Source organism: Equus asinus, chromosome 14 (assembly GCF_041296235.1).
Source record: "Equus asinus isolate D_3611 breed Donkey chromosome 14, EquAss-T2T_v2, whole genome shotgun sequence".
NCBI classification, from domain to species: Eukaryota; Metazoa; Chordata; class Mammalia; order Perissodactyla; family Equidae; genus Equus; species Equus asinus.
In genome coordinates, this window is record NC_091803.1 from 23,550,416 (window position 1) to 23,562,784 (window position 12,369).

General features: G+C 39.3%; 1 protein-coding gene across 1 annotated transcript in view; it reads right to left on the minus strand.

The window, feature by feature from the left end:
• The window catches only part of CRCP (CGRP receptor component), a 137,187-nt gene that overhangs the window by 72,732 nt on the left and 52,086 nt on the right, over positions 1 to 12,369 (minus strand). The window lies entirely within an intron of this gene.

The window sequence follows — 12,369 nt, forward strand, 5'->3', positions numbered from 1 at the left end:
CTGTTTTGTGAATATAGGTCCTATGAAGAGGCATCAAGTCTGACTATGCCTGTGCAGATCATCAATTACCTCACTCTCCTCACCTCCAATCACCTCTCTCCACATTTCAGACCACCTTTCCCCCATCTCATAAATATTCCTGAGTCCCTTTTTTTGGGGAAGTGAACGTGAGGCTCATGCTCTCGCTTCCTCACGTGGCTGCCTTGTGAGTAGACTCTCTCTCTGGTGCAATCTTGTTGTCTTGGTGTTTGGCTTTCTGGGCAGTGGGCAAAAGTGAACCTGGTTCAATAACATTCTGACAATGTGTATATAGAATGATTATTATAAAATGAAGGGAAAAAGGGAAAGTATATACAAAAATTTTTTTAAATTGTTTTCAGTAATCATATTGATAATGGTAGTATTAGTATTGTTACTCTGAGACTATTGTGTATGTAATGGGGGATAAAGCAAATAATCCTAATTCTATCATATAGAAGAGTTTAAGTAAAAACCCTGAAATCTGAAGTGGAAGTGATACTGGCTCAACACAAGGTTGACATAAGAGAAGCCATATTGTAGAAAGGAAACCACATTGTAACTTTAAATTACTTCGGACTAACTAGCCCAGACATGCTCAGTAGATTTTGTGGCCCCTCCAAGCTGCTTTAGGATAATAACTTTGTTCTTTTGAGTTCCTTAGGAATGTGATGACCCCCAGGCAGAGAGCCTATGCTGATAGCCATCATCAATGACACCTGAAAGATCAGGGCATAGGGCATTGCTCCCTTCTCTGGTGCATATCCAGTAAAACAAAGGACTATCAGTAACTAGGACTAGATATCTGCCCACCCCCCCAACCTAGAGACCATCCGCCTCCCCTACCTGGAGAATAGCCCCATATATAACTGGCCTGTAGTCTTTGTTCAGTGAGATGGTTCTTTCGGTCATGAGTTAGCCATCTTCCCTCTTGCTAGCAAGCTGTAATAAAGTCCTTTCTCTCCTACCACCCTGCCTCCTGACTGCTGGCATGTCTGTGACAAGCAGAGGGCCCCTCTTGGGCCATAACAGAAGTAGCATCAGGATGGACTTGAGTACTTTTATCTTTCAAAATGAACACACTATATTTTTACAAGGGTAGAGTTGTTATGTAGATTTAAGTCATTCCCTTCTCTATTGATAAGAGTTCTAGAGATTTAGTCACCCCTTCCTTCCTGGTACAGAGAGGAAGACACTCTTACAAATAGAGATTTCTCTTATAAATGTAAATTTCCCTTACAAATCGGTAACTTCTCATAGGTTTTCAGAGCCTTTTCCTGTGTCTGCTGTTTCATAAAAATAATCAGCCTAGGGGCTGCCCAGTGGCATAGTGGTTAAGTCTGCATGCTCCACTTCCGAGGCCAGGTTCATGGGCTCGGGTCCCAGGGGCAGACCTAGCACTGCTTGTCAAGCCACGCTGTGGTAGCATACGACGTAAAATAGAGGGAGATGGGCACAGATGTTAGGTCAGCAACAATCTTCCTCAGGCAACAAGAGGGAGATTGGCAACAGATGTTAGCTCAGGGCCAATCTTCCCCACCAAATTAATTAATTAGTTAACTAATTAATTTTTTAAAATCAGCCTAAAATAATTCTTATGCTAAAGAGGTATATGTTGGAGTGATAAATTCTGTCCCTGGTCCTGTGATTACAATACCAGGGCTTTTTGAAGAAATGGATCTTTCCAGGGTAGGACAGGTACAAGATGAGCCTGGAACTCTTCTCATACCTGATTGCAAGGAGGCTCTCAAAGACTTCTACAGTTATGTCAAAAGGACTCAGGAGGGGGCTTGTCCCAGTGGCCAAGTGGTTAAGTTCACATGCTCTGCTTCAGCAGCCCAGGGTTTCACTGGTTCAGATCCTGGGCATGGACACGGCATCACTCATCAAGCCATGCTGAGGTGGCATCCCACATAGCACAATCAGAGGCACTCACAACTAGAATATACAACTATGTACTGGGGGGCTTTGGGGAGAAGAATAAGAAGGAAAAAAAAACGATTGGCAACAGATGTTAGCTCAGGTGCCAAGCTTTAAAAAAAAAGACTCAGGAGTCAACTTTGAAGAGGCTTCTGATACCGACCCTGATATCAGTTTCCCCACATTAAACTCAGCATATATGGGGTTGAAACCAAAACACTCATTCCCTGCTTACTCTCTGGCTTCCTGGCTCCAGAATCCACTATCCTCCATGGAGACAGACACCGTCAAGGACAAGCACCTGGACTATCTCCTCCCACAAAGAGATACAGACTGGTGGGAAAGCTGCTGACCAGCAAGGTCACAGGCTTCCTCCTCTCTGTAAGTGTCTCAAGGCCAAAGACAGGCTGGTGGGAAAGCTCCGACCAGCAAGGCCATATGCTCCCCCTCCCCTACCTAAAATCCCAAAGAAAAACCCTTCCTTTTAGCTTTTTGGGGAGTTTGGGATTTCAGTGTTAGCTGCCTTATCTCCTTGCTCAGTGCTTTGCAAAAATAAAATTCCTACTTTCTTCCACCACACCCGGTGTCAGAGATTGGCTTGCTGGGCAATGGGTGAGCGAACTCACTTCAGGCTCGGTAACACTTCCACTGGCCAGAGAACAAACTGAAAAGCACTAAGGATAATAATTATATAGATTGAAACTTATCAATAATGGGTTAAGTCCATGAGTTAACAATGGTACTTAAAACAAACAAAACTAATTGGTCAGCTTTGGAGGATGCTTAGGAGTCAATTCATTATCTTGAAAATAGGTAAATAAAGGGAAGGAATCAAACATTCACCTTGCATGTGTAACCACGGGCCCTCCAGGACCAATTCAATGACCCCATCTTTTATCAATAAAGTGATTAAGAATTGTCTTTCAGAAAATGTGCAAAGTCACGTAGCCAGAGCATGTGCAGAAGAAGAAATCTTGACAACGATGGAACCAAAAATCCTCCAACCCACGGAACCAAAGGACCAGGACACGACTGGAACTTGAAAGAGGACTCTTATCAGAAGCAAGGAGTCCTTGATTCAGGAAGATCTGGTGTTAAAATTCCTTCCCCACTCATCATAAAAGTTTAGAAACTGTCATAAATGTTTAGAACCTCATCATAAATGCTTGAAGCCCACCAATCAAAACCTGTAATTAATGCTGTAATTAATTGGCTATTTATATACATCAGGAAAGAGAACCCCAATTTTGTGCTGTAACACCTGCCCCACATGAATTTTACTCCTGGGTGTAAGGTAAATAAAAATCTAAAAAAAAATTTTTTTTATTTCCCTGTTGCTTAAAGGAAAAGAGAACTTTTCCTCTCCTTCCATCTCTTCAGCATTTCCTTTAGAAAACTTGAAATTATAAATGTTTTCTCTCTCTTTGAAAGGTATGTAAAACTTTTTTTTCGAGGTTATGATAGTTTACAACATTGTGAAATTTCAGTTGTACATTGCTGTCAGTCACCATATAGGTGTAACCCTTCACCCTTTCTGCCCACCCCCACACCACCCTTCCCCCTGGTAACCACTAAATAGTTCTCTTTGTCCGTGTGTTTATCTTCCACATATGAGCGAAAACATACAGTGTTTGTCTATCTCTGTCTGGCTTATTTCACTTAACATAACACCCTCAAGGTCCATGTTGCAAATGGGATGATTTTGTCTTTTTATGGCTGAGTAGTATTTCATTGTGTATATATATATACACCATATCTTCTTTATCCAATCATCAGTCAATGAACACTTGGGTTGCTTCCACATCTTGGCTACTGTGAATAGTGCTGCAATGAACACAAAGGTGCATAAGTCTCTTTGAATTGTTGATTTCAAGTGCTTTGGCTACATACCCAGTAGTGGGATAGCTGGGTCATAATGGTATTTCTATTTTTAGTTTTTTGAGAAATCTCCATACTGTTTTCCATAGTGGATGCACCAGTTTGCATTCCCATCAGCAGTGTATGAGGGTTCCCTTTTCTCTCCAACTTCTCCAACATTTGTTATTTTTTGTCTTGGTTATTATAGCCATTCTAACGGGTATAAGGTGATAACTTACTGTAGTTTTGATTTGCATTTCCCTGATGATTAGTGATGTTGAACATCTTTTCATGTGCCTATTGGCCATCTGTGTATCTTCTTTGGTGAAATGTCTGTTCATATCCTCTGCCCATTTTCTGATTGGGTTGTTTGATTTTTTTATTGTTGAGTTATGTGAGTTCTTTTTATACTATGAAGATTAACCCCTTGCTGGATATATGATTTGCAAATATTTTTTCCCAATTGGTAGGCTGTCTTTTCATTTCCATCCTGGTTTCCCTTGCCTTATAGAAGCTCTTTAGTCTGATGAAGTCCCACTGGTTTATTTTTTCTTTTGTTTCCCTTGTCTGAGTAGACATGGTATTTGAAAAGATCCTTTTAAGACCAATGTCAAAGAGTGTCCTGCCTGGGCTGGCCCCGTGGCCGAGTGGTTAAGTTCGCGCGCTCCGCTGCAGGCGGCCCAGTGTTTCGTTGGTTCGAATCCTGGGCGCGGACATGGCACTGCTCATCAGACCACGCTGAGGCAGCATCCCACATGCCACAACTAGAAGAACCCACAACGAAGAATACACAACTATGTACCGGGGGGGCTTTGGGGAGAAAAAGGAAAAAATAAAATCTTTAAAAAAAAAAAAAAAAAAGAGTGTCCTGCCTATATTTTCTTCTAGGAGTTTTATGGTTTCAGGTCTTACCTTCAAGTCTTTAATCCATTTTGTGTTTATTTTTGTGTATGGCATAAGCTAAATGGTCTACTTCCATCCTTTTACATGTGGCTGCCCAGTTTTCCCAACACCATTTATTGAAGAGACTTTCCTTTCTCCATTGTATGTTCTTAGCTACTTTGTCAATGATTAGCTCTCCGTAGACATGCAGTTTTATTACTGGTCTTTCAATTCTGTTCCATTGATCTGTGTGCCTGTTGTTGTGCCAGTACCATGCTGTTTTGATTACTATAACTTTGTAGTATATTTTGAAGTCAGAAATTGTGATGCTTCCAACTTTGTTCCTTTTTCTCATGATTGCTTTAGCAATTTGGGGTTTTTTGTTGTCCCATAAGAATTTTAGGATTCTTTGTTCTATTTCCATGAAGAACGTCATTAGGATTCTGATTGGGATTGCATTCACTCCGTAGATTGCTTTAGATATGGACATTATAACTATGTTTATGCTTCCAATCCATGTGCATGGAATACCTTTCCATTTTTTTATGTCATCATCAATTTCTTTCAGTAATGTCTTATAATTTTCATCGTATAGGTCTTCCACCTCCTTGGTTAAATTTATTCCAAGATATTTGATTCTTTTTGTTACAATTGTGAATGGCATTGTGTTCTTGAGTTCTCTTTCTGTTAGTTTGTTGTTAGAGTATAGATGTTGAACTGATTTCTGTAAGTTGATTTTTGTACCCTGCAAACTTTTGGTGTAATTGTTGATTACTTTTAATAGCTTTCCAATGAATTTTTTAGGGTTTCCTATATATAAAATCATGTTGTCTGCAAACAGTGAGAGTGTTACTTCTTCGTTGCCTATTTAGATTCTTTTTATTTCTTTTTCTTGCCTCATTGCTCTGGCCAAAACCTCCAGTACTCTGTTGAATAAGAGTGACAAGGGCACCCTTGTCTTGTTCCTGTTCTCAGAGGGATGGCTTTCAGTTTTTCTTCTTTGAGTATGGTGTTGGCTATGGGTTTGTCTTATATGGCCTTTATTATGTTGAGGTACTTTCCTCCTATACCCATTTTATTGAGAGTTTTTGTCATAGATGGATGCTGGATCTTGTCAAATGCTTTCTGTGTCCATTGAGATGGTCATGTGGTTTGTAAAACATTTAAACAGTTAAATAGACCTCTTGATAGCTTTTCATGTCAGGAATGCCTTTCTTGGAGGCCTACAGGCCATCTCATTGAATTGTGAACCTCAAGGAGGATGGTACCCTGTTACATTGTCTCTGTGGGAGTTTAAGCCTAGGCGCTTGGCTCGATGATTAACAACCTGCTTGTCATAAAGATAGAAGTTTTATTTCTCCTTTTTCTCAAGATAATTAACATGTATGGAATGGAGTGTATTTGTCTAGCTATAGAAAAGGGTGCTGGTGGTCTAGTGGTCAAGATTCAGTGCTCTTACCACTGCAGCCTGGGTTCATTTTCCTGTTAGGGAACTATACCACCTGTCTGTTGGTTGTCAAACTGTGGCAGCTTTGTGTTGCTGTGATGTTGAAAGCTATGCCACTGGTATTTCAAACACCAGGAGGGTCACCCATGGTGGACAGGGTTCAGTGGAGCTTCCAGACTAAGACAGACTAGGAAGAAGGAACTGGCTACCCACTTCCAAAAAAGTTGGCTCTGAAAATCCTATGAATAGCAAGTCGAGGGTTGTCTGATATAGCAGTGGAGGGTGAGAGGATGACACAAAAAGACTGGACTCTTCACTCTGCTGTACACAGGGTCACTAGGAGTCAGAATTGACTTGATGGCACTAACAACAAATGAAAGGGTGATTTATTTCTCTTTGCAGTCTCCTTAGTGGATTGTTATAATGTGCACTGCTGTCTGGTTTAATGCTTTTTCAATAATAAAACTGTTTTCTTTCTTTCTATATTTTATGGAGAAAAATTTCTGTGTTGGTAGGAGGTCTTATTTTTAATTATATTTCCCCAACAAAGGTAACCAAATAGTAGATGAGGAGAAACATCTCATTACAAAAATATTCTATCTAATAAGTAAAGAAGAAATGATAGAATTAGAATGTCACCATTTTGCAACCCCCAATGAATTAATGGATCCAGACGCTGAACATCAACAGCTGTTAATGTGACAAACAGACATAACACAAATACTATGCACCTCTTGATGAAAGAACACAATACCACCTTTGGTCTAGCCAAAGAGGTGAAACTTCAACCTGACCAAGCTTCTGGATCCAGTTCCTAAATTACAGGAAAAAACATAAGACAGAGGAACAAGTTGAACTGCACCATGAGTATGCCATCAGCAAAATCCAGGACTGTGGGAAATTCTACTGGTCAAACAGCCTGGTATCGTCATCATGAAGTTGTAAGAAAAAGAAAGGGATAAAGGGGGACCTGAAGATAAAAGATGTAAAAAAAAATAACAAACATGCAAGAGAAAACTATCATGGTAACTGATGCACACTCGGGTAATAAAACTATAAAGAAACTCAAAGAAGTGGTTATCATAAAGGTCCGTATTTTAGATACTTTAAGCGGCAGGAAAGCGAATGTATTCAGTGCAGGGCAAAAGGAGTTTCTGGAGTGGCTGGTAAAGTTCTATTTCTTGACCTGAGTGGTAGTTATAAGGGTGTCTGCCTTAGAAATTATGAGCTATGAATCATAATTGTAAATTCTCTTTTTAATCCATCTCCTTATAATTGACAAGATTTATTATTTTTTTTGGTATCTGTGTTTTATTTTACAATAAAAAAGGTTAAGATTATTTATACCACGTCCTCTAATCGTTGCTTTCCTAGACAATTCTGCATGGAAATAGAAGTGACTCATTAATGAATTGCATGGAGGCTAGAATCTAGATTTATGTAACAGGGCAAGATGAGAATTGCAAAAACATCACAAGGCCATGCGCAGCCTATAGATAGTAAGCAACACACTTGTCCAGTTTATAGCAAGGAGAGAAAACTTCAGCACAAGATGATCAGGAAGGGATTCCTGGAGAAGGGAGGATATGAGCCAAATCTTGAGTTAGAATTTGAACACTTGAAGAAGGCATGGAGTAAAAGCAGCTGGCACAGTATACACAAAAGCATAGAGGGAAAAACACAAAAATATCTTCAAGGTATGTTTTTTCCTTCTCTAACTTTTACTCATACTTCAAGTCCAAACACTACTCTCTCAGAGAACCTTCCCTGATTCTCCCAGACTAGGTCAGGTTCTCTGTTATATGCTCTCTTAGCGCATTCTCACTTCTAACTCTAACCATAGTTGTAATTAAGTAATAAATTGTGAAATTGGTCATTTAACTTCTCTTTCCCCAGAACATAAAGCTTCCTGAAGGCTGAGACTCTGGTTAACAGACTCACATCATATCCCCAGTGCTTGGCCCTAAGCCTTGCACGGTAGACACCTGATAAAAATTTGTTGAGTAAATGAATGAAAGTACCCATTTGACTGGAATGGAGGGTTGTGCAAGAGACTAATAACGTTGGAAATTTTATTGGGAGCCAGATTGCGAATGACCTAGAACGCTAGGATTAAATGCTTAGATTTTTATTTATTTTTAGTTAAACAACAGAAACTCATCATCTCATAGTTCTGGAGGCTAGAAGTCCCAAATCAATTTCATTCACCAAGTTACAGGTGTCAACAGAGTTGGTTCCTTCTGAGAGCTCTGTTCCAGGCCTCTCTTCTTGGATGTCCATGGTTGTTTTCTGCACGTTATCTCTTCACATCATCTTTTCTCTATACATATCTCACTGGGTCCAAATATCTCCCTTTTTAAGGACACTGGTCATGTTAGATTAGGGCCTACCCAAATGACCAGGTTTTAATTTGATTACTTCTGTAAAAAACCCTATGTCCAAAATAAGGTCACATTTTGAGGTACTGGGGATAAGAACTCCAACATACCTTTTTTGTGGAGGACACAATTCAACTCACAAAACATGGCTAACTCCTGCTCAATGTTTAAGACAGTTGAGAGGTTTCATTTATTCTCTATAGATTTCTGTGAAACTCCTTTCCTTCCTAAGCAATATCCATGTTACATGCCCCCCCCCCATGTGTTTCCATAGTATGTTTGTTTTTATTTCTTTTGGTATTTATTAGGCAGTATTATAAGAGCCTGCACATTGTCTCTCAGTGGACTATGAGTGCCTTTGAAAGCAGAGATACTCTAAATTATCTTTGTATTTCATATGGCTAGAACCATTTTTAGAATGAATGATAAAACAATCCATACTTTTCTGAATCTTAATTTGCTTTGGTCACAATATCAAAATAAAATACCTTCAATAATTTTCAAAGAAATATATAGTATTGCATATTAATAAATATGCAGTTATATTTTTAATAGTATTTATGCAAACAGTATAGCTTATATTCTAAAAACAAATTAATCAAAATATTGAACTTCATATTCTTAAGTAAAAGGATTTCAATTTTTTTTTTTTTGAGGAAGATTAGCCCTGAGCTAACATCTGCTGCCAATCCTCCTCTTTTTTCTGAGGAAGACTGGCCCTGAGCTAACATCCGTGCCCATCTTCCTCTACTTTATATGTGGGATTCCTACCACAGCATGGCTTGCCAAGCGGTGCCATGTCCGCACCTGGGATCTGAACTGGGGAACCCCGGGCTGCCGAAGCAGAATGTGCGAACTTAACCACTGTGCCACTGGGCTGGCCCCCAAAGATTTCAATTTTAATTCAAAGGTATATCCTCTTTACGTAGTCTTCAAAGTACACCCACAGGGATGGTAATACTTATATCAGACAAAATGGACCTTAAAATAAAAACTGTAACAAGAGACAAAGAAGGACACTACATAATGATATAGGGAACAATCCAACAAGAGGATATAATACTTGTAAAAACCTATGCACCCAACTATAGGAGCACCTAAATATATAAAGCAATTATTAACAGACATAAAAGGAGAAATAGGGGCTGGCCTGGTGGCGCAGAGGTTAAGTGCGCACGTTCTGCTTCGTTGGCCCGGGGTTCGCCGGTTCAGATCCTGGTGTGGACATGGCATCGCGGCAAGCCATGCTGTGGTAAGCGTCCCACATATAAAGCTGAGGAAGATAAGCATGGATGTTAGTTCAGGGCCAGTCTTCCTCAGAAAAAAGAGGAAGATTGGCAGATGTTAGCTCAGGGCTAATCTTCCTCAGGGAAAAAAAAAAGGAGAAATAGTAACACAATAAAAGTAGGAGACTTTAACACCCAACTTACACCACTGGATAGGTCTTCTGTTTGGATAGACCAATAAGGAAACATTAGCCTTAAATGACCACATTAGACCAGACGGACTTAGTAAATATATCCAGAAAATTCCATCCAAAAACCGCAGAATACACATTCTTTTCGAATGCACATGGAACATTCTCTAGGATAGATCAAATATTAGGCCACAAAAGTCTCAATGAGTTTAAGAATATTGAAATAATACCAAGCATCTTTTCTGACCACAACAGTACGAAACTAGAAATAAACTACTGGAAGAAAATCAGAAAAGCCACAAATATGTGGAGATTAAACAAAATGCTACTGAACAATGATTGGGTCAATGAAGAAATCAAAGGAGAAATAAAAAAACCTGGAGACAAATGAAAATATGACATGCCAAAATTTATGGGATACAGCAAAAGCAGTTGTAAGAGGGAAGTTTATAGCAATACAGGCCTACCTCTACAAATAAGAAAAATCCCAAATAAACAATCTAACAGTGCACCAAAAGGAACTGGAAAAAGGACAAACAAACCCAAAATCAGTAGAAGAAAGGAAATAATACAAATCAGAGAAGAAATAAATGGAAACTAAAAAAAAATAGGAAGAATCCTTATTTCCTCTATTAACCAAAAAATCATAATCTCTGAATTTGTCTATAAATTTTCATATTGAGTATTTAACTTTCTACTGTCACGATCTAATTATGTATGTATACAGTTCAGAATTTCAGCTTCCACAATTTAAACCAATGCAATAGTTTCCATTAAACTGTTGGAACCAAGCAATACTTTCTTGGCATTATGTTAAGAATAAATCTTTTCTCTTGGTTCCAGGAGGCTCAGAGCCGAAAGCGGTGCTCAGTTTATTTAACCACACCAATATTCCTGGTTAACATATCTGCTCCTTCTGCCTTCCATTCACTAGTTTTCTAAAACTTTTTTTATTGGGGTAAAATATACATAACAATTTACCTTTTTAATCATTTTAAAATATACAGTTCAATGGCATTAAGCATACACACATTATTGTGTAACCATCACCACCATCATCTCTAGAACTTTTTCATCTTCCCAAACTGGAATTCTGTACCCATGAAACAGTAACTCCCCATTTCCCTTTCTGCCCAGCCCCTGGCACCCACCATTCTACTTCTTGCCTTTATTATTTTGGCTATCCTAGGTATCTCATATGGGTGGAATCATACATTTGTCCTTTTGCATCTGGCTTATTTCACTTAGCATAATGTATTCAAGGTTCTATCATGTACTATCTGTCAGAATTTCATTCTTCTTAAGGCTGAATAATATTCTATTGTGTATATATGCCACATTTTGCTTATCCATTCATCCATCAATGGACATTTCAATTGTTTCTACCTTTTAGTTAGTGCAAATAATACTGCTATGAACATGGGTACACAAATATCTAAGTTCCTGCTTTCAATTCTTTGGGGTATATACCCAGAAATAGAATTGCTAGATCACATGATAATTCTATATTTAAACTTTTGAGGATCTACCATACTAATTCCACAATGAATGGATCATTTTACATTCCCACAAGTAACGCACAAAGATTCCAATTTCTCCACATCCTCACCAACACTTCTTATTGTCTGTTTTATAGCCATCCTAATGGGTATGGATCTCATAGTGGTTTTGATTTGTATTTCCCTAATGACTAGTGATGTTCAGCATCTTTTCACAAGCTTATGAAACATTTGTATATCTTCTTTGGAGAAAATGTCTATTCCAAGTCCTTTGCTCACTTGTGAATTAAGTTGTTGGGTTTTCTTTTTGTTGAGTTGTAGGAGTTCTTTACATATTCTAGATATTAATTGCTTATCAGAAGTATGATTTGCAAATATTTTCTCCCATTCTGGGGTTGCCTTTTCCTTTTTTTTTTTTTTTGGAGGAGGATCAGCCCTGAGCTAACATCTGCCACCAATCCTCCTCTTTTTGCTGAGGAAGATTGTCCCTGAGCTAACACCCGTGCCCATCTTCCCCTACTTTATATGTGGAACGCCTGCCACAGCATGGCTTAATAAGCAGTGCGTAGGTCCGCACCTGGGATCTGAACCAGTGAACCCTGGGGCACCGAAGTGGAATGTGAGAACTTAAGCACTGTGCCACCGGCCGGCCCCTTCACATTCATTTATTCATTCATTCACTTATTTATTTATTTTGAGGACGATTAGTCCTAAGCTAACATCTGCCAATCCTCCTCTTTTTGCTGAGGAAGGCTGGCCCTGAGCTAACATCCATGCCTATCTTCCTCTACTTTGTATGTGGGATGCCTGCCACAGCATGGCATGCCAAGCAGTGCCATGTCCACACCCAGGATCCGAACTGGTGAACCCAGGGCCGCTGAAGCTGAATGTGTGCACTTAACCACTGTGCCACCAGGCCAGCCCCTCCCTTCCTCTCTTGACAGTGTCTTT